At 42.5% G+C, this 20,805-nt stretch overlaps 1 protein-coding gene across 1 annotated transcript in view; it reads right to left on the bottom strand.

Annotated features, from left to right (window-relative positions):
* The window catches only part of filip1l (filamin A interacting protein 1-like), a 66,312-nt gene extending 55,798 nt beyond the window's left edge, over window positions 1-10,514 (bottom strand). The window contains exon 1 of the mRNA XM_083938188.1: window positions 10,280-10,514. The gene's annotated coding sequence lies outside the window, so the exon portion shown is untranslated. The remainder of the gene's footprint in view (window positions 1-10,279) is intronic.
* Window positions 10,515-20,805: the final 10,291 nt, after the last annotated feature.

The following is a 20,805-nucleotide window of genomic DNA, read 5'->3' as shown; positions in this document are numbered from 1 at the left end:
TTCCTCCCACAGTCCAAAGACGTGCAGGTGTTCGGTTCATTGATGACTCTAAAATCGCCCGTAGGTGTGAATGGTTGTCTGTCTCTGTACGTCTCTATGTGTCCTGTGATAGACTGGCGTCCTGTCCAGGGTGGACCCCGCCTCACGCCCGATGTCAGCTGGGATCGGCTCCAGCCCCCCGCGACCCCGACAGGGACAAGAGGTTGAAGATGAATGAATTAATTTAATTAATATATGTTTCATAGGAGCATTATCGAGTGTGCAGACTTTTCTATGTGTTATCACTGTCACCTCCAGTTTGTTTCCAAATAGTTTTGACTGTAAACTTCTGCATTTAGATTTGGCATGTTGGCTCTGATCACCAGAGTCCATGTTACAATGAGCCATTTGCCTCGGATGAAGTCGGACCTGAAAACTTGTGTTTACCTTCAGCTCGAAGATCCAGTGAAGTGACAAGATTTAGTTTTATTTGTAAAGGGTGACAATTAGCAGCGATGTCAACTGAACGGACTCTGAGTTGAGGGACATAAAATATCAAGTCGCACATTAAGCAGAAATATTATGATATTCTTGACTTTCCATCTAGTGAGTTTTGCATCCCGTCCTGTTGTCCTGTAATCCAATCTGCGGCCGACAGACCCCCGGCTAAAATTAGGGGTCATCTAATCCCCTGCACAGTAGAAGCGTGGCGAAAGCAAGAGCTGAGCCATTGCCTGGTGGTGTTGGCCCACGTCCTGCTGAGGGACCCTACTGTAGTCTGCAGCCTTGTGTATCAGGTGAGAAAGGTATTTTCCATCTATGAGGCTAAATCACAAAGTACAGTACTTGAGATGCTGGGGGTTTATCCTATATTCCAAAACGAAGCGTTTAAATGAAGTTAAATGGGGAATTCAGCGCTGTTGCTTTAACAGCAGTACGTGAGCACAGCCTTCAGAGAAAGCCTGAGTCAGCAAAGACGGCTGAGTCTCTCTTCACCTCCTCCAGTCACTAACACATTCACGTCTGAGGCAGTTTAATATCAGTGGCTACAAGTCGGTGCTGCAGCTGTTCGTTGCAGATAGATACAGGAAAATCAGCTGCTTGTTGACAGTGCTAGCTAAAAAAAATCAAGTTTTTGTTAAATGTAGGCTGAGCTTTGCTTTCTTCTATCGTTTTGTCCCTGTAGGTCTGCCCCATGCCCAGTTGCCCAGCAACCTTCTCATTAAGAAGTGCGATGAGTCACACATTGGGCTATTTTCAAGTCAAATGTCTAAGATTTAAAAAGAGCATCCACCTATTGTTTACTATTGAGCACCGTAGTCTCCAGGATAACACAAATCAATTAGGTGAACTGTATCAAATTAACAAACGGGTGGATGTGATTTGTTTATAATGATCAATTATTGGAGAAATAGCCTGAAGCATCTTTTTGGCACACTGTTACACGGTGATCAAAACCTCATTATCTAGCAGCGTTTCTGGAGGGGAAGTGTGGTCTGTGGATTTTAATATCACCTGCTATGGTAGGGGATTTAAATCCCATTCAGAGCTCATTTTTTAATGAATTTATTTATTTGAATATCTAGTTATTGAGGGGGAAAGGACCCTTTATAAACGTTCTATTACAATACTACCAAAACTGACCAAAACAGGGAGGACTAGGAAGTTAAAACCTAAATAAGACCCTCATTATTAAAGCACGGGCCTGGTGCATTACATTATACATTATACATATATATATATATATATATATATATATATATATATATATATATATATATATATATATATATATATATATATATATATATATAGGAGACAGAGTTTGTAACCCCAACGTGAGATACAGGATAATAAAGCAGCTCTCTGGCTCTTTCTCCAGCTTTGTTAATATTCAGCTGCTTTGCTGCTTCCACGCAGCAGAACAACATTTCTCAGTGAGCAGAGTCATGGTTTCTTTTTCCAAAAAAAGCAGCGTACTTGGATTGTACACGCTGTGCTGCGATTCTGTTCTTTTACAGAATCTGTGCATTGTTACAGTATGAGTCATCAGTGCAGAGTGTACATCAGGTGGAAATATTTCCTTTAAGTCAGCTCCTTCAGACTCACTCAATGAACTGTATTTTGGATTTCTAGACAAAGTGGAATTTTGTATCATGTATCATATTGTGCACAAAGATAAGAGGTAAGATGAAATGGCTAAAAAAGGGATGACACTTTCATCCTTCACAGCTTGGACACTAAACTCTGAAGCAGTATTGTGGCTTTGGCCCCCCTGTGGTGCTTATGAGTCATCTTGGCACACGGGTGCAATACACCCTCGTTCACCTCCTCACCGACACTATGTGCTGTCAAACCCTGGGCCTCCTCCCAGCAGCACTCCTGCCTGCCAAACACCATCCCACTCTGTACAAATCACTCCCATTTAAGACGTTTCTGTCCGGTGCTGTCTGGACTGAAGTGAGTAAATGAACTGTCACAGGGTGCGTGGCTGACATTTCTCACCACTGTAACACTCCTGCCCTTCCCTCTGTTCTTTTTGCTCTTAACATGTCTCTTAAATAAGAAGGGGGCAGGGAAAATGTTAGCGGGTCAGCAGAAAATAGCCTGATAATTGACCCTGTCATTTAGTGAATGCAAAAGCCACGCAAAGTCACAGCACCGTGCCAAGCCCTCTCATCACAGCTGGGTCCATTTCTATAGCAACAGCAAACACAGAGGGGCAACAATGGAGGCTTAAGCTCAAAGAGGAGTGTTTGCAGCAGGGCTCGCTTCTCTGGTGCATTTTTAGAGTCAGACTGCCACCTGTGTCGCTTTATCCAATCATGTTGCATATGCCAAGAATTTCACAACCGAAGCTGAGTCCCCTGCTGGGACAATGCAGAAATAGCAACGAGATGTGAGCTGGTTCACGTGGAGGCTGCCATGAGAAAGAGCTCTGTAAGGAGTTGGTTTACATAAGGTATAGCTATGAAGCTAAGCTAAGCTACACCCATGGAGAACAAGCTGCTCTTGGCGTGGGTGCAGGTTTAACAAACATCTCTAGTTTGCTCAGAAGGTGATAATAAAACACAACCTGTTGATACTTAAAAGAACAATTTGACATTTTTAGATATTGGCTTTCCTGCAGAGAGAGAGGTACGGAGACTCGTATCTGTTTAGTAAATATAAAAGGGCGAGCAGACGTCGCCATTTTCCAGGGATAGTCCATGTTCTGGTGGGTTGTCCCTGGAAATGTTCCCATTTTTAACTGTGCCTTAAAAAATGACTCAAAGTGAAATATTGTTTTATGTGGCAAGTGGAAATCTAGTCACCTTAAAATAAAAGGCTACAGCCAGCTTACTGTTTATTGTATATCTCATATGTTTACACTGATGTTCAGTAACAGGCTCTCTTAGTATTAAATATGTAAAATAGTTTAACATAAAGACTGGAAATCAGAAACATCTAGCCTGGCTCTGTCCAACAGAGACAAATCCACCAACCGGCAACTCAAAAGCTCACTGATCAACATCCGTTTAATCACAGTAAACAACATGTTCATTAGCAAGCTTTAGAGGCGCTGGTAGGGAGATTTTGTTTCCTAGATGGAGTAAGTCTAGCTGGTTCCCTCTGTTTCCAGTCTTTGTGCTAAGCTAACTGGAGTCAGCTCTCTTCCGGTTCTGCAAAGACTACACAACCGTGACCCTACTCTGTTCGTTATTGACCCAAAAGCTCTTTGCTCTTTCTTCTCCTTTTCTCAAATAATTCATTTTGAGGTGTCACCACATTGTTTTATAATCTGTCTGACACGCAGCGGTGGCTGAGGGCTTTATTGTGCACACGGCCCTGACTGTTTCTGCCGCATCATGGAAATCACTGGCCCTGCAAACAGCTGACTACCATGGGCCCTTGTTTTATATTTAACAGAGAACATCGGCACTAAATAAAGTAAAGGTGGTGACGCACCGGCGAATCCCAGCAATGTGGATGACGGACATTAATAGCACCGGGAAATGAACGGAAAGGGATGTGGCCACATTGACCTGTCGACATTAGGTAGACCTAAAAATAGGGAATCTTCATTGTTGTTTACTCGTGTATTGCCCATTGGTCCGAAGGCCCGATGTTGGACTGATGGTCCATTATGAAAACAAAAACCCACTGCTGTGAAGAGGTCGTGTCTCAATGGTGACCCTAGATTCAGGAAAACATGCACAAGACTTGCTTCATGAGATCTGTACTAACCTTAACCATTCAAGCTCCATGTCTAACCTTAACTGTCTCGTGAACCTTTCGCAAATCTTGTGTAACCATCTAGACACAACCCCTTTGAAGGCCTGTTGCTCTAAAAATACACACTCTGGAGTTAGAGTTCAGACTGCCAGGCCTTATGATTTTCTGTCTAATAGCATATAAATCATAAAGAAAAGCCAATTTGTTTTTTCGGGATAACGGGCCTTTCAACTACGGGCTTTCACTCCAATGGGGTTTTGAAATATTAGGCCATCAGATCAATGACATGGCACCACTGATTCTACCACCTCTTTTTAATTTGTGCTGCAGAACAGTCTCATGAGAGGAGGCATAAACCCTTTTATTTATCCTGCCTCTGATATTCTCTCTCCGGCTCTCTTCCTGTTTTTGTTATTCTCGTCACAGCAGGTGGTGCGTGGGGAGTGGATGCAGACATAATGTGACTATCATGCTTAAATGTTTTAAATGTCTAAATCTACAAAAAAAAAATATGTCCAAAAATTTGATTTGAGCTGTCTGACTGAGCACGTAATTGGATTTTGGAGCATGTAAAGAACTCCTGTAAACTTCAAAGCCGGCTCAAAGAGTGATGTCGTTTCTGCAGCTTTTTCTCCTTTTGTAATTTCACCGTGTTGCATTTTCACACGTCGAATTGAAGCCTCCAGCTATCATCCCCTGCTGATGGTTTATAATGCTACGCAGGCAGCCATCCATCCCTAATGCTCAACTGGATGCAGCACAAGCCTTACTCACTTTTCCACGGATATGAGCAGCGACTGTGTTTGCTACAGAAAACTGCTTAAAGATATGTGTGTGAATTATTTACGCACCTGGAGTCAAGCTGTGTCTGGAGTGATGCACCGGGGGGGCAAAGGCTCAGCTGATGTAAGGTGTCAGCAATAAACAACAAAGCAGCTATCCAGCATGTATTTTTATCAAATCATGTATAACAGTAGAACATCCTGACAATGTTTTCGAGCTGACACTGAAGTTTTGGTTAAGAACTTCTCAGGAAATAGCACCCCGTACACTTCAAAATAAAGTGAAAAACCACATGCAACTAGCCCCTTCTTCCTAATACAGACTTTTTCCTTTTTATAGTCTTGTGTCCCCTCAGCCTTGTATGCTTGTTTCGCTCGCTCTCATGGGAACGGGTTCTACGAAAGCGCCTTCCAGCTGATCTTTCAAAACTGATCTCTGCGGACTTATTTTGACTTCGCTTGACAGCAGGAGGCTGCGGGTCACGCTGCGAGACATAGAGAGAGACTAATGTGGGACAACATTGCGCGGTTCTCTCCTGGTATATATAGGGCTCTTTTCCCAGAGCTGTGAGCGGTTGGTATTCGGTGAGAGAAACAGGATCCTCAGAGCTGAAACAAGTCACTGTTCCAGCAGCCGTGTGTCCTTCAATCAACACTCGTCTTGTACTGGTCGACCCCGCTTCAACGCTAAAATAACGTGTTAAAAAATATCAGCAAAATACAGAAAAGATCAGCTTTTTAAGACCATAGACTGTATAACAATGGACGTAGCATATCGTCGGGGTCTGTTCTCTCAACTCGATCCAATCGTCCTCATCTACGGGAGTCGCCATATTGTCAGAATTTGACTCCGCCTCTTTTCCTCTGACCAAAAAAGGGCATGTATGTGACGTTTGGGGTGAGGGAGATACGTCCATCTGGCTGACGTTTACCTCCGAGGAGAAGTGAGGGCCAGCGGCTAGCTGTCACTCAAGAGGCCATGCCCCTAATTATTCATAAACTTTAACCTCCAATAAAATAAAAACTAGCCTGGTATAAAAAATATTCACCCCCCTTAGTGTTGTCATGGACATATGACCTTAACATACAGACTAAAGTGTTTTTTGTACCAGACCTTAAATAGGTTTAATTTTGCTGTTTAACATGGGGGTCAATGAGAAACTGCTCTTTTGTGCAAACTTCTCCTACTGGACGCTCGGAGAACTGCAGTTTTTGGCACTTCCTTATTGGATCAACCAGGAGTCGCTGTGGTGGGGCTTTATAAAGACACAATGCTTTTTGGTGAACACTGAAACGCTCCACTGGGCACTTTTTAATTCCTCTATAAATTATACATGTGCATTATGACACAACGCAGACTCATCTCTGCTCTAAGTTCAGTTCAAGATTGTAACAGTAGATGTTTATTTGTAAAAACAGTACCAAAGTACATCATACCAACAAATCTAAGCAACTATAGACTAATAATCATAAGGTAAACATGTTTTATTTTCATTATAAGTTAATTTCTTCATGATTGGGGGTGTTTTTCTGCACACATTTGCATCTAATCTGACAACAGCATGACACTGTAACTACAAACTGTCTATTTAATAAGATAAAGCAGCAACTAGTGGTGGGTAAAGATAGTAAATGGGAATATTTGTAACAAATGGTTACCGGTTTATCTCTGTTTATGTGTAGCAAGCTTAGAATTTGTCATAAATTTACAAATGATGAATATTCAAGTGGCGATGCTTTCATTTTAAACCAAAACTCAGCAAGCAAATTACAGCTTCTTCCCCAAAGCAACTTTGAATCATAATTGGATGTCAGCCAAAATGGAAATGAGTCCATCCAATTTAAATGTACAAATAAAAATGTGATGCAATTTATTACTTTGGTCACCTCAACAACTGTGACTCATCAACTCAGAGACGGACGGCTCAGGAATTCTAATTAACCACGATTCATTTGACCCTGATCCCAAAATGTAATTGGACACTTTATTGCCGTGAGGAAACCTCCCCTGCAGAGAGCTTCAGTGTCCTGTTCAAGGACTCTCCCGCAGGCCGCTGGTGGTTACGAGGAGCAGAATGACAGTTACAACCTATGAACTTCTCACCGAACGTCTCCTCGTATCAGCTTTATCGGTTTTAGTGGAGCATGTGTCGGGGTGCTCCGTCAAGATATGATGGCAATATGAGAACAATAAACTGCTGCGGGAAAGCTGTTAATCTGCACTTGAAGAATCTGAAAGCTTTCATCTATCCTCTTAAAAAGCACTTCTTTGTTGGAGCGATTTTTTCCAGCAATTTACTCACAAGAGAAACTCGTAGCGTAGTTAAAATCCAGATGTTTGATCTACTTTTGAAAGGTTTGTCAAGAAGAGATTTGGTTTGATTTGTTCAGGCGCACGCCGCCACGCTCTCCTCCACTGATGAATCAAACACCTCCAATAAAGCCTCAGAGCCCGGCCCGCTAATCTGGCTTACAGCTGGTGAAGCTCAAGGTGCCAGGAGGTGTGCCTTAATACGTGTCTTGTCTAATGATCCCTGCCCCACTGCCCTCAAACTGTCAATCACCATGAAAAGAAAGGGTCGACAGCAAGTTCTGAGGTAAAGAAGTCCGAATATTGACAAGGTACTTGAATGGAGAACACACCTATAGTGCAGTATGAGGGCATTCACAGTAAACCATTGTGTAATATATTTATTATACACTCATAAACACACATAATGCACTGTATCAACAGTCAAAACACATTATAGATGTGACTTAGAATGATTTATGAGTTGAAGTTTCTTCTGGATGCTCTTGACTGGTTATAAATTAGACGTTGACCTATAATACATTATGACTCATAGTGTGGTGTCATAGTCCATGCAGTATCACAAGTTATCATTGCAAAGTGAAGTAAATATTGGTGCATGTATAATAATGAGTACTTTATAATTATAATATAACATTGTGTTGGTAGTAAAGTGTGAATTTAAAAGAATGTATGCTGCGTCATGAGAGATTATTATTAATAGGTAAGATGCCAAAATGCAGAGAATCACAAGTAAAGCATTATAATATACTGTGAGTCCTCATCATAGCTGATCTTTGAGGTAAGTATATGTAGTCATAAATGATTATAAGCCCATCAGTCTAAGTTTATAACTAGTCTTTAACTAACATCCAGAAGAAACTTGGACTTATGATTCATTTGAAGTCACAGCTACACTGTGTGATCGTTGATATAGTGCATCACAAAGCATTCTGTGTGTTTATGAGTGTCGTCGTGAATCATTTTAGATGTGGTCTTCATAGAAAGTGTTACCGCAATGTACGGCTTTGATTCTCTGCCCGGCCCGATCAGGCTGTAATTTCTCCAAATTCCCACGGCTTGAATTAGGTCAGGGTTGTTTTTTTCCATACCGTGTCATGAATACTGTATAGGCTACGTGTCTGGATAAAAATAGGTGGAAATTTGTGTTTTGAATTGGGTTTGGGCCCAAAACTGCTGCAGTTCGGGCTCAGACAGAAATGATGCAGGTTCAAGTAAGATCAGGCCTTATTCCTTGGCATCATAGCTCTGCCACAAATGTCCAACTATGATGCTTCGTCAGAGGTTGCATACTGTTTAGTGACTTGTTCAACTAACAAGTGACATCCCCATTCATTTGAATGATATTAAGATGCCCAGAGATGAATGTCAGTACATTCCCGTCATATTAAACACCCATTGTTATCACCATAAACATGGTCACACTCTCAACTCTCAACTCTCATGACTCTACAAACACCATTCACTCTAAAGTTGCTGATCAATCTGTCTGGTCAGCCGCCTCCTTGTTGGCTTATGGCAGATTACCAGCACCAGAAGGCCGTGGCTCTCCGCCCCGCTATGGTACGTACTTAAACAGATTAACCTGTCACTTCTAGTCACGAGCCTTTTAAAGCTGCATCTGGAACGTGCTGGGGAGTCCTTCTGCCAGCCCAAATATTTACTCTCAGGAGGGAGGTTTGTGGGAGTCTTGGAGGAATGCTTCAACACCTGTTGATCCATTTTATGTTTATTGCACTTAGGGCTGGGCGACAGGGCCAAAACCTGCTCGATATACTGTATTCTTTCTGGTAATTCAATAAATACATTTTCTATCAAATACCACATTAGGAAACCTATTTTCGCACGTATTCATAACCTGCGAGTAACTGCAGACCTTCCTGCATGGTGCTGATCGGTGAGAGCTATGCTAATCCTTTCCCTTAGTAACATCTCTTTTTACTGACCACAGCATACCAACACATCATCCATCTACAGATGTCAGTGCAGAGGATCCTGACTGAGCATGTGAAAACTCTGGCTCTAAATGATAATGTTTCACAATTAAACTCCAGGGAGAATGCTCTACTGGCCTGGCCTTTTTTCTGTTTTTGCTCCCACTCCCTTTTTCCAAACTGAGACACAAGTACAGGTCTGGTAACTTGACCACCTCCCTCCCTCGCCCGTCCTCCCCGCATGTACAAACTGTATGACACTGCCGCGAGTTCTCATGGACACGCTGCCCTTTGGAAATTCCCTGGCTGCAACTAATACTACCCATCATGCAACACCAGCGTCCACTCGAGACAGTATCACTGCACAGGAGCGAATGAATTATCACCGCAGCTTTGATGTGGTGGGCAGATTGACCACGGTGGTGTGTTACCGCCGCCAGGGTTGTATCGTGTTTTACCCTCGTCAGCAAATTCTATTGGAAAGCACGGGTGATTTACTGACGAGTAAGTCTGCAAAACAAAAGTATGACTTTGAGCTCAAGTGCATCTTTTTCTGCAAAAAATGCACAAAATGCAACTTCATAGTTCGATTCTTTTCTCCCGTGGCCAAATAAATTCAACCCAATTAGAGCAAATTGAATCTCGTTAGATTAGTTGAAGATCAGCAGACATTCATGTGACCCCCAGAGCCCCTCTCTCTAATCTCTATATGTGTCTAATTAGGGAGAACCGTGCAGAAAAGCTGCCACAGTGCAGATTACATCTCGCTCACTCATTCCAGTGCATCTGTACTTTTAACTATTGTTCACAGCAAACTGCACAATGGGCTGTGTCTTTGAACATAGAACAACATAGAATATATAAAACAATACATTTAAAATGCCACAATAAACAGCGCTGATTTGATGAGAAAACAATGTTCTTAATATATTAGACATTTCACTTTACATCTACCAAAGACTCCAGTATTTTTTTGATATTCCAAAATGCTGACACATTAACACTTTTGCATTGGGTCCGGTCCCTGACAGCCTCTCGAAGCCAAGCTCCAGTCTTACCTCTTGCAGCAAAGCTTTAGCTCACTGTGCTGTCGTGCCTCTGCAGTGCCACTGGCTGTGCCTTCAGCCTGCCGGCTCAGATGAAGCGTTATCCTCAGTGTGAATGTTTGCTCTCCTTCTCCGACGGGTTTTTCCTCCTCCGTCACGTCCTCAGCTGGCCTGTCGTACAATCCAGGGGGTCTGATGAGGTGGGAGAGAAGAAAAGGAGGGAGAGCAGCGTGCCCTGACAGACTGAGGGAGCTGCTGTCTGTGTGTGTGTGCGTGTGTGGGGACTGTGAAGACAGACCGTGTGTGTGTGAGAAAGAGAGAGCAGTGGGGGGGTGCATGACCTGCCATGCAGATATCAGCCCTGGTGCAGTTAAATTTAAACCACCCTCCCTTCTGACACCTTGATCCACGGCTGCCCTCCTTCTCCAGCACGCACATACACACACATAAACACACACACACACACTGATGGTACCATATGGCCCTTCACAGTAGACTGAGCCCTTGGGAGGCTGTGACTGTCCCCGAGGAGAGAGAGAGAGAGAGAGAGAGAGAGCGAGGAGTAGGGGGTGACAGGCAATATTTAGACATTTTGTTCAGTGGGAAAATGAAAAGAAAAATGGCACCAAAACTGCAACGCTCTGCACACAGATACAATATGTTGTCACATATTTCTGATGCATGATTTTTTAATATGTTCAAATGTCACAATGCCAGCCTTTACAAAGGTGATTGAAGAAATATAGGCTGAACACCAGTGAAACACTACTCTTTGATGGCTCCATATAAACAGAAACATTGTTTTTCAGTAGCAATATTATTGAATATTGTGTTTTTAAGAAAAACTGCAAAAACCACATTGATTTTGTGCACATACACGTTGTCAGTGTCTTATTTTTAAGACATGCATCCTTGTTCAAACTTCTCTTAGCCCCGACTGAAGCTGACTCAAGTGACATCACTCGAGACAATTCATCTGATTTCACACAGCGCCCTCACAGCTCACTCGCACCGACACGTAAGCTCCTCTTCAATATGTAAAATCGTCAGGGTAGATTCTTTTCACCTTGGAGTGGGGTGGGGTTGCACCAAAAATAGGTATCAGGCATTTTTCAGTGCCGACTACTGCACCGGTTTAAAAAACTGGGTTAATTTGTGATCGGTCAGAGGGTCACAGATGGTTGAATCACAGTCAGTGTCCTCCTCTCCACAGACGTCAGAGCTGTAATAGCATTATATGGGCATTGTTCAGCTCTCTGAGGCGTGCAGAGCTCAAATGAAGTGCTTTTAAATGAAGTAGTTTTCAATGTCAAAGTCTGGTCGGATCAAGGTAACCAAATAAGGATAGACCTGTGAATATGTGTGAGTGTGTGTCTTATTATACGTTTGTATGTGAGCACAGGCGGGTGAGAGCGTGACCTGAATTACGTCAAGGCTCACCCAGAGTCCTCCAGCTGTCAGAGGTTCCTCTCCTTGACACGCTGCTGTAAATCTCCTGCTTAACTCTCTTTTCTTTCGCCTTTATTTACCCAGGTGTGTGTGTGTGAGTGTCAGTGTGTGTGTGAGCGAGAGAGACGTGTAAGTCAATGCTGATTGCCTCGCCGTTACTCTTTTTACACACTATAAATTCCCTTCATAGCAGTTTCAGCATGGTGAGAGCCGTTGGAGAGAGGAACGTTTTCTGTCATGTGTGATAAAGAAAAGCTTCAACCAGCAAATATTTAGGATTCTTGCCTCGAAAATCACATGAATTATGAATTGATTATGAAAATCAAGTGATAGAATTACTCTTTTAGCTCTTAGACATGTATGCCACGTGCCTTTACAACAGTTAACAGTGTTTCAGAGCTGGTGGAGGAGAAAACAACATGAGATACTCGGCTGTTCCGACTGCAGCTTTATGAATTAATACAAAACAAAAACAATATTATTGTAATAAGCTCAACTAGTCAGTCGGCTTTTCTGTCTTGAAACAGCAAATGAAAGCCTTTAAACTAAATGTACCAGTAAAAGTAGGTGTGTAAGGGTTTTCAAAGCTCTGTGTGAGTGTGTGAAACGTTACACTAGGAGGAGGTAATAATATGCCACAGAGGGCCAAGAGTGTGCAGGCTTTTATTCTGACACCTTCACTGTTGGCACGCAGCGGCACATAGTTGTCAGTCCTTGTTATTCTATATTGATTAAAGCTCGTACTGCTCCTATTACAGCAGCTCTGTACGGTACAATGTCAAGTGAACTGTACTATTTGCATTTCCCCACAATATCAAGAGGAGAGTCCAATAAAGATTGTGATGACCCTCGGGTCGGTCCTCTTTTGGCTGTTTGTTTAATTTGTTTCAGGAGGTTGGTGGGAGGAGCTGTGCCATCAGAGATGCAGCACACCTGAGCAGGCTGGGCTCACCTGAGCAGGCTGGGCTCACCTGAGCAGGCTGGGCTCACCTGAGCAGGCTGGGCTCACCTGAGCAGGCTGGGCTCACCTGAGCAGGCTGGGCTCACCTGAGCAGGCTGGGCTCACCTGAGCAGGCTGGGCTCAGGTGGCTATAAAGCACACCTGCAGGACCCTCTCGCTCTCTCTCCTGGCCTGACTGACTGACTGACATTATTATTATTTGTTTCGATCTTGTTTCCACATACACTTACACTCTCACACACACAGACACTGCACACATACTGACAACTGATACTCAATTATATTGCTTATTTCCTTTGGTTAATTATAATTATCTGAATTATTTACAGACTATGTGTGGTCTCCCTCTTTTGTCACATGCTGTTGAGCCAGGTTGTGACAACATCAAAACTGCTCACACGTTTTTTTCACTATCAGTCTTAAGATGAAAAATCATGACTTTTACGGAGTTTCTTTGTCAGAAGAGAAAATGTCCGCAGGAAGCAGAAAAACAAAAAAACAAAAAAACAGAATGAATGTTCTCTTAACCCAGAATAACAAGGATGTGGAAACAGGTTACATCGTGCATGGATCATTTTTTTATTTAATAACTCAGTTAATAAACGCAGTACAGCAGCTGCAGTATTTTACTGCCTCCATTCATTTGAATTCCCTCACGATCCTGCGAGCGGACACAGTAGCTGTTAAGAATACACGTAGGTGGCTTTACGAGGGTCGTCTTTATCACAGATGGCTCATCCACGTGGTTCCTTAATTCAACATTCAAGATGTTTATTGTCACTTGTTATACAAACATGAGGAAGGCTTTTGGAAAAGAAACAGTGAGGAGTAAATGTTATGGACATGTAAATGTAATAAAATAACAAAAGAAATATAGGAAAATTTAAAAAGAAAACATTTAGTAATAAGTATTTGGGACATTTAAAATATATTAAAATGAAATAAGTAATATAAGGGGAAATAATTAAATATATAAAATGTAATTAAACATTATATTAGATCTCCACACTGGCCTGGGAACGCCTCAGGATCCCCCAGTTAGAGCTGGTTAATGTGGCCCGGGAAAGGGATGTTTGGGGTCCCCTGATAAAGCTGCTGCCCCCGAGACCCGACCCCCGATAAGAGGCTGAAGATGAGATGAATGTATTTAAACAAAATATAATTTAAAAACACAAGAAAGGATAAAGAATATCAGTAAGTAAATGTAAGGGACATATAAAATATAATAAACATCCAATAAAGAAGAAGTGTGCGTGACACTGCCTTATACATGATTATGTGCCTGAAGACTATTCTGCCTTCTAACCGCTGACAGGAAGTGGACGTATATTTCGCTCTATTTATGGTAAATACTTTTGGTAAAGGGCATTCCTCCGGTGGATACAGTTTCCAGCTTACTGCTACATTTCATCGGCCGCTCTGTCAAACATTTAAACGCTGTGTGAAGTAATCTAAGCATGTGTGTGATGACATGACTGTGTGCTGCAGTTACACATCTAATGTAATCAATGATTAAAGTACCTGTGTGTGTGTGCGTGTGTGTGTGTGTGTGTGTGTGTGTGTGTGTGTGTGTGTGTGTGTATGTGTATGTGTATGTGTGTGTGTGTGTGCGTGTGTGTGTGTGTGTGTGTGTGTGTGTGTGTGTGTGTGTGTGTGTGTGTGTGTGTGTGTGTGTGTGTGTGTGTGTGTGTGCGTGTGTGTGTGTGTGTGGGTGGGTGTGTGTGTGTGTCGCTTTAAAACACGTTGTTGTGAAGTCACAACGCCGTTGGAGTGTACGTCCCGGGCTGGTCTGAGGCATGCAGTAACTTTACACTGGTCACTAATCACAAACATCACAAAATTAACCTCACTGACAGCTCGGAGGGCGGCACGACAGAAAGTGCACGCCCCAAAGTTTCCAACTAGTCGTCTCTCATCACTCTCAGACGGTTGTGAGTGGGTGTGTGTTTATGATTGGGAAAACGTGTGCTGTATGTGCACATGTGTGAGTATCCTGTGACTTTACTCTCACTCTGCTCACTCACTACCATATTCAGGCATGGAGTTCGTTTACTTTCAAGGTTTTTGGTTTTTGTTTTCTTTAAATTGAAATTGATCGTAAGACATGACAAGAGAAATTCCCTGGACCCATATGCAATCTATGAATTTAGTAGAAATGTTGTGTTTTAAGGAGCCAGTTGAGGTGGTTCAGGATCATCTGGTAAGGATGAACCCTGGGCGCCTCCCTAGGGAGGTGTTCCAGGCACGTCCAGCTGGGAGGAGGCCTCGGGGAAGACCCAGGACCAGGTGGAGAGATTAGATCTCCACACTGGCCTGGGAACGCCTCAGGATCCCCCAGTTAGAGCTGGTTAATGTGGCCCGGGAAAGGGAAGTGTGTGGTCCCCTGCTGGAGCTGCTGCCCCCGCGACCCGACCCTGGATAAGAGGCTGAAGATGAGATGAGATGAGAGGTTGTGTTTTAGTCCAAAAATGGATCCATAAAGAAATTATAGAGTTTTAAAGCTCATTCTTGACCTTGGAAACAATTTGTCCAATCAGCATTTGTTCTTTGATCATATAACGATATTATTAATATTCATATTACGATATAGTATTTATGGTAATATGATCAAAGAACAAATGCTGATTGGATGAATCATAATCCTGATAAAAGTCCTCAGCAGACGAAGAACAGCCATGCAACTGGATCTGGCGAGGATGATTGTGTGATACAAACCCACAGCAACAGCTCCGTGACGTTGTCCTGTACTTATTTATTTGTTCTTGGCCTTTGTTTCCCTTTTCGACGTGGAAAATCACAGCAGCTGTTTTGTATTTCTTCTAAAACTGTCCACCAAGATTGGTTTGCAAATAAATCAGAAATGTGAAATAATGCCGTGCAGCTGCAGAATCATGCTTTTCATTGTTTTCATTGTTTTAATTTCAGATTACTTTATTGTCCATTAGACGGACATTTGTCTTTGGCAATGGCATGACAAGACAACCCACTACAGCTGTGCATCTTAAAACCGTACAGTGACCATGAGACAGTAATTAAAGTGATGGGAAACAATATTTAACAATACAGAAATAAATGTATATCAAGTGATGGTGTTGGTTTCGGTCTTAATGCTTGGGAGGGTTCAGGGGAGAGGGGTATCTTATCTAAAGTGGTTACCCACCTGGGTCTGAACATTACACTCTGATTTCACCTTTCCAGGGTTTTAAAGGTCAAGCAAAGAAAACGATTTCTGTTTTGATAAAGTGTTCACAAACTGGGGCGACACGGTGTTATGGTGGTTAGCACTATCGCCTCACAGCGAGAGGGTTCCTGGTTCAAATCCCTGCTGGGGCCCTTCTGTGTGGAGTTTGCATGTTCTCCCCGGTCTGCGCGGGTTCTCTGCAGGTTCTCCGGCTTTCTTCTATGTGCCCTGCGATAAACTGGTGTCCTGTCCAGGGTGGACCTCGCCTCACGCCCGATGTCAGCTGGGATCGGCTCCAGCCCCCCCCCCCCCTGACCCTGACAGGGACACGCGGTTGAAGATGAATGAATGTTCACAAACTGGTAGACATATGCAAGCAGTTACGAGTGATCACAACAAGAAACTGCTTTATTGTGAAAGGTTTACAAGTCAAAATGGTTGGTAACCACTGCTTTAAACACAAATTTCAATGATTGGTACGCGTTTGCAGATTTCACCTGTCCTGTGTGTTTGGGCAGGCTGAAAAAAAAGCTTATGTGATCTGGTTTTGTACAACAAATTCTCAACATTATTTTAAGGACAGTGTTTGTCATATTCAACACTTCAATAAACTGATGAAACACATTCAACAGTCCATCTTTCTGTACAGAACGGCAGTGAAGGGCATCTTTTTGCTTTTCTTGGAGGTAAAATTGCACATTTGCAAATTTTTACGGTACTTTGCAGGTTATTACAGTACTTTTGATCCGTATATATTCATTCATTCATTCATCTTCAACCTCTTGTCCCTGTCTGGGTCGCGGGGGGCTGGAGCCGATCCCAGCTGACATCGGTCGTGAGGCGGGGTCCACCCTGGTCAGGACGCCAGTCTATCACAGGACACATAGAGACGAACAGAGACAGACAACCATTCACACCTACGGGCGATTTAGAGTCATCAATGAACCCACGCAGACTTGGGGAGAACATGCAAACTCCACACAGAAGGGCCCCATATTTCTGTCTTTACAGATATGTTATCTGTATAATGTTGTTGTTGTTGAATATGTTGCTGTATTGCTGGAGTATGAAACAAAAAATTTTTTTCCCCCCCTGGGATTATTAAAGTATTTCTGATTCTGAAACTCTCTCCATCCCTCACAGTAATGGCACTGACCCCTCTTCCATTAGTCCCTCAGTAAGTCCGAACACCTGTCTCTCATCCGCGGCCACGCGGGTGCTGTTTTATCCGTCCCTTTACGACCTGTCTGCTCTGCCTGTTCAATGCGCTACATGTCTGAGCAGCTGTAAGTGGCCTTTTTGGAGCACTTCTCTCAGCACCGCGGAGCTTTTACAGGACACAATAGCCACTTTGGATTTGTTATGTGTCTCTGCATGTGTGTGTGCAGGCTGTCAAAGAGCGTCTGAATGATGTCTGAGAGGATTTCCATGTCAGTGGAAGTGTGTCTGTACAGCTGCCTGTACTGCAGAGCTGTTACGGGGTCATTTGGGGGTTTATTTCCAAAGCATCACACAAAAGGAAGAAAAGTCCCATTGTCCCTTGATATCGGTCATTTATATGAGTAATAAGAGCTATTTGTTAGTGTGTTAGCTCTCGATTCTCACACGGCACATCATCAGTTTCAATGATACAGTGAAACGTGGCAGATTCAAGTCCAATTTTGATTTTGACTAGCCTCCTGTGTCTAGTTACGGTTGCTATGCTAGGATTTAGTTGCATTTGGGGTTTTTACTACATAGAGAGAGATACATTTAGATGCTTTAATGTTCAGAAAACACGTTATTTTTCTCCTGCTGTCTGTTTGAATATACCTGTATTCACCCTCTGTCTGACACGCTCCTTTCATGCTTTTAGCACCTGTCCCTTTAAGCCCCCCTCCTGAAGGTGCAGTTCATAGTCACAATATCACAAAATGGTTCAGACACTTTTGACCTGTTAAATTAATTCCAACTGCTTTTTGTTTTTATATGTAGGTTATCATTTTTCAGATTCTGTATCAGCCGTTTTTTTGTTTGTTGTTGGGTTTTTTAAAGAAATATGAAAATAAAATGAAACATTCGTAGACTAGACTCACGTCTGAGTGTCACTGCTGCATAATGATGCTATGAAGCTGCCACTTGGTGGACGGTTATGTGAAGGTCAAAGGTCACGGCAGCAGCGGGTTTACAGGTCCCATATCATGCTCACTTGCAGGTTCATACTTGTGTGTATTTGAGTTTCTACTAGAACATGTTTATCTGCTTTAATGTTGAGAAAAAAAACACATTATTTCTCTCGTCATGTCTGTCTGAATGTGCCTGTATTCACCCTCTGTCTGGAACGCTCCGTTTAAGCACCTGTCTCTTTAAGACCCCCTCCTGAAGAAGCCCAGTCTGCTCTGATTGGTCAGTGCTTCCAGGTCTACATGTGTGCTCTCTATGTCTCTGCATCATTGCAGCAAGGAAATGACTGTAACAGCACTGTAGCGTCACTTTTTTCCTATATATTTATAAGTATGACATCCAAACAATACAGAAGTCCTGACGGCTCGTTTAAAGACACAGTGTCTGAATACAGGCTGTGTGCAGTTCTCTTTGGATTGAGTCTTTTTTTTTTGCACAGTATCAGCACATTAAAATGCTATTATAAAGACAAGGACATCTCACTTTTTACCATCTGGGAGTGTGTTTTGTTTCAATTTAGGACAAAGTGTGGTCTTTTTTTATGTATTGGTAGTTTTGCCGAGTGTCCACAAAGAAAAACACACATTTCACTTCCTGTATAAGGAAAAAAAAACACGTCTTGAGACACAGCGGACCCCCTGCTGAACAGAGAAATAACAGACACATGATAGAAAGAGACACTTACACCGAGGAGGAATTGTCGGTATGAAGAAGATGAGAAATGTCATTTTGAATTGGATTTTTATTGAGGAATGATTTGTTAGCTGCAACGTAAAACCATGTGAATGTTTTCCACTCGAAGGATGCCAAGTCAGTGTCACACAGATACAGCACACACACACACACACACACACACACACACACACTCTCACACACACTCTCTGACCTCTTCCTCTTTCCTCTCCCCCCTCATTATGGCGTTATGGAAGCGGGCAGTTTAAAAACAGAGGTATTTACGACTCAGCACTCTCTGCCAGAGTTCCTGGAGCTTCACAAACATGCGGGGCTGGCAGTGTGACACCACCAGCCAGGTTTAAAGATAGACAGGCTTTTGGTTGGCTATCTGGCTATTTTGTATCAGGGTCTGTGCGTCCATCTTGTGCATTTAAAGCAGGACTGGAGAGAGAAGTGGGGCCGGAAACTTACTCGGCATGTGAGAAACCTGCATGTAAGAAAGAAAATCAAACAGTATAGCAGTAGGATTAAGTATTCTGATCATTTAATTAAATAAAAGTAACAGTTAAATAGTGTAAAAGGACTTTGGTGATCATTCTGAATACAGGACAAAAATCTACTTTACTTTATTTTACTGTTGCTAATCGACATTAATGTATATTCTGTGTGTAATCCATAAAAGTTTAAAAATGCTAATATCTTGAGAGAGATCTTTGAATGCAAAATATAAATCAGCAGCGTAACTATAGCTATCATATCTGTGGAATATGGTACAGTATAATTAAAGTATAATATCTGCCTCTAAAATGTGGTAAAAGCCTGAAATGACACAAAATTAAACTACTGTACCCTCGCATAATTAAGTTCTAAGAACTGAAGTACTTTTGAGAGTGAACTTGATACCAAACACTGACTTTAACCTTATTATTATTATAATTAAAAATTGCCCGTAGGTGTGAATGGTTGTCTGTCTCTGTTCGTCTCTATGTCTCCTGTGATAGACTGGCGTCCTGTCCAGGGTGGACCCCGCCTCACGCCCGATGTCAGCTGGCATCGGCTCCAGCCCCCCGTGACCCTGACAGGAACAAGCGGTTGAAGATGAATGAATGAATTATAAATTGGGTCTACTTAACATCTTATTTTACATTAGTTATGGCATTCTGTCCCCTTTTAACCTTCATTCTAGTAATGTAAAACATGTTGTGGTGCATATCTTGTATAAAAAGTGCAAAACAAAAACAGTCATGTCTTCTGTTACATTTTTAATCTAATCCATCTATAAACAAAATAGTAACAGCAGTAGCAGCAGTATACGTAGCAATAGAAGTACTGGTGGTAGGCCTGTGTATGGTTTTACACATGTTTCTACGTAAATCATGTAAAATGTAATCTATGTAAGAAGTGCACGATTGTAATGACTTGACTGCCTTTGTTGGCCTGATGTAAAAACTGTGACTAACCTCCACATGTGCTGCAAAGGGATCTGTTGCCATCTGCTGGTGCAAACGCGTAATCAGTCAACTTTGAGCCACAGGTGAAAACAATGAGGGACTGATTTAAAGCAAAAGTGAAGAGCAGTCTGGGAGAAAGCAGCAGCAGAACTCAGAACCTGGGCATCCTGGTGATTTCTGTTTAAGTTGAATTTAACCTCAGACATGTCAGACGGGTATTTAGATCTAGAGAACAGCCATCTTTCCTGGAATTATATCAGATCTGGCCGACAGCTCCCCAGGACTCCTCCTTTACCTAGTGTGAAGAAACACCTGGACTTTTCTAATGAAGACTCAAATGAGGAACCCCAGCAGAGTTTGGAAACACATGTGCGTTAAATCACTGCTCCTCTATGTCAAACTCTATCTCACTGGCATGTAACCACACCAGCTCTCCTCTTGCTTAACAGGCAGACACCAGAGATCGAGATGGAAACGACCAAAACACGACGTTTGATTTCAACCCAATCGAGACAAAAGCAGGTAACACAGCCTGCTTGCTTTACTTGACTCTAATGATTCTTTAGGATGCTTTCTTGCAGCCCACATTGGGGAATACAGTATAAGCACTGTGGGAAACATGCATTTGGATCCAAGTGTTGAAACAGTATTTTCCTTG

The sequence above is a fragment of the Echiichthys vipera genome (assembly GCF_963691815.1).
Source record: "Echiichthys vipera genome assembly, chromosome: 23".
NCBI classification, from domain to species: Eukaryota; Metazoa; Chordata; class Actinopteri; order Perciformes; family Trachinidae; genus Echiichthys; species Echiichthys vipera.
This window is presented reverse-complemented; position numbering and strand designations above follow the sequence as displayed.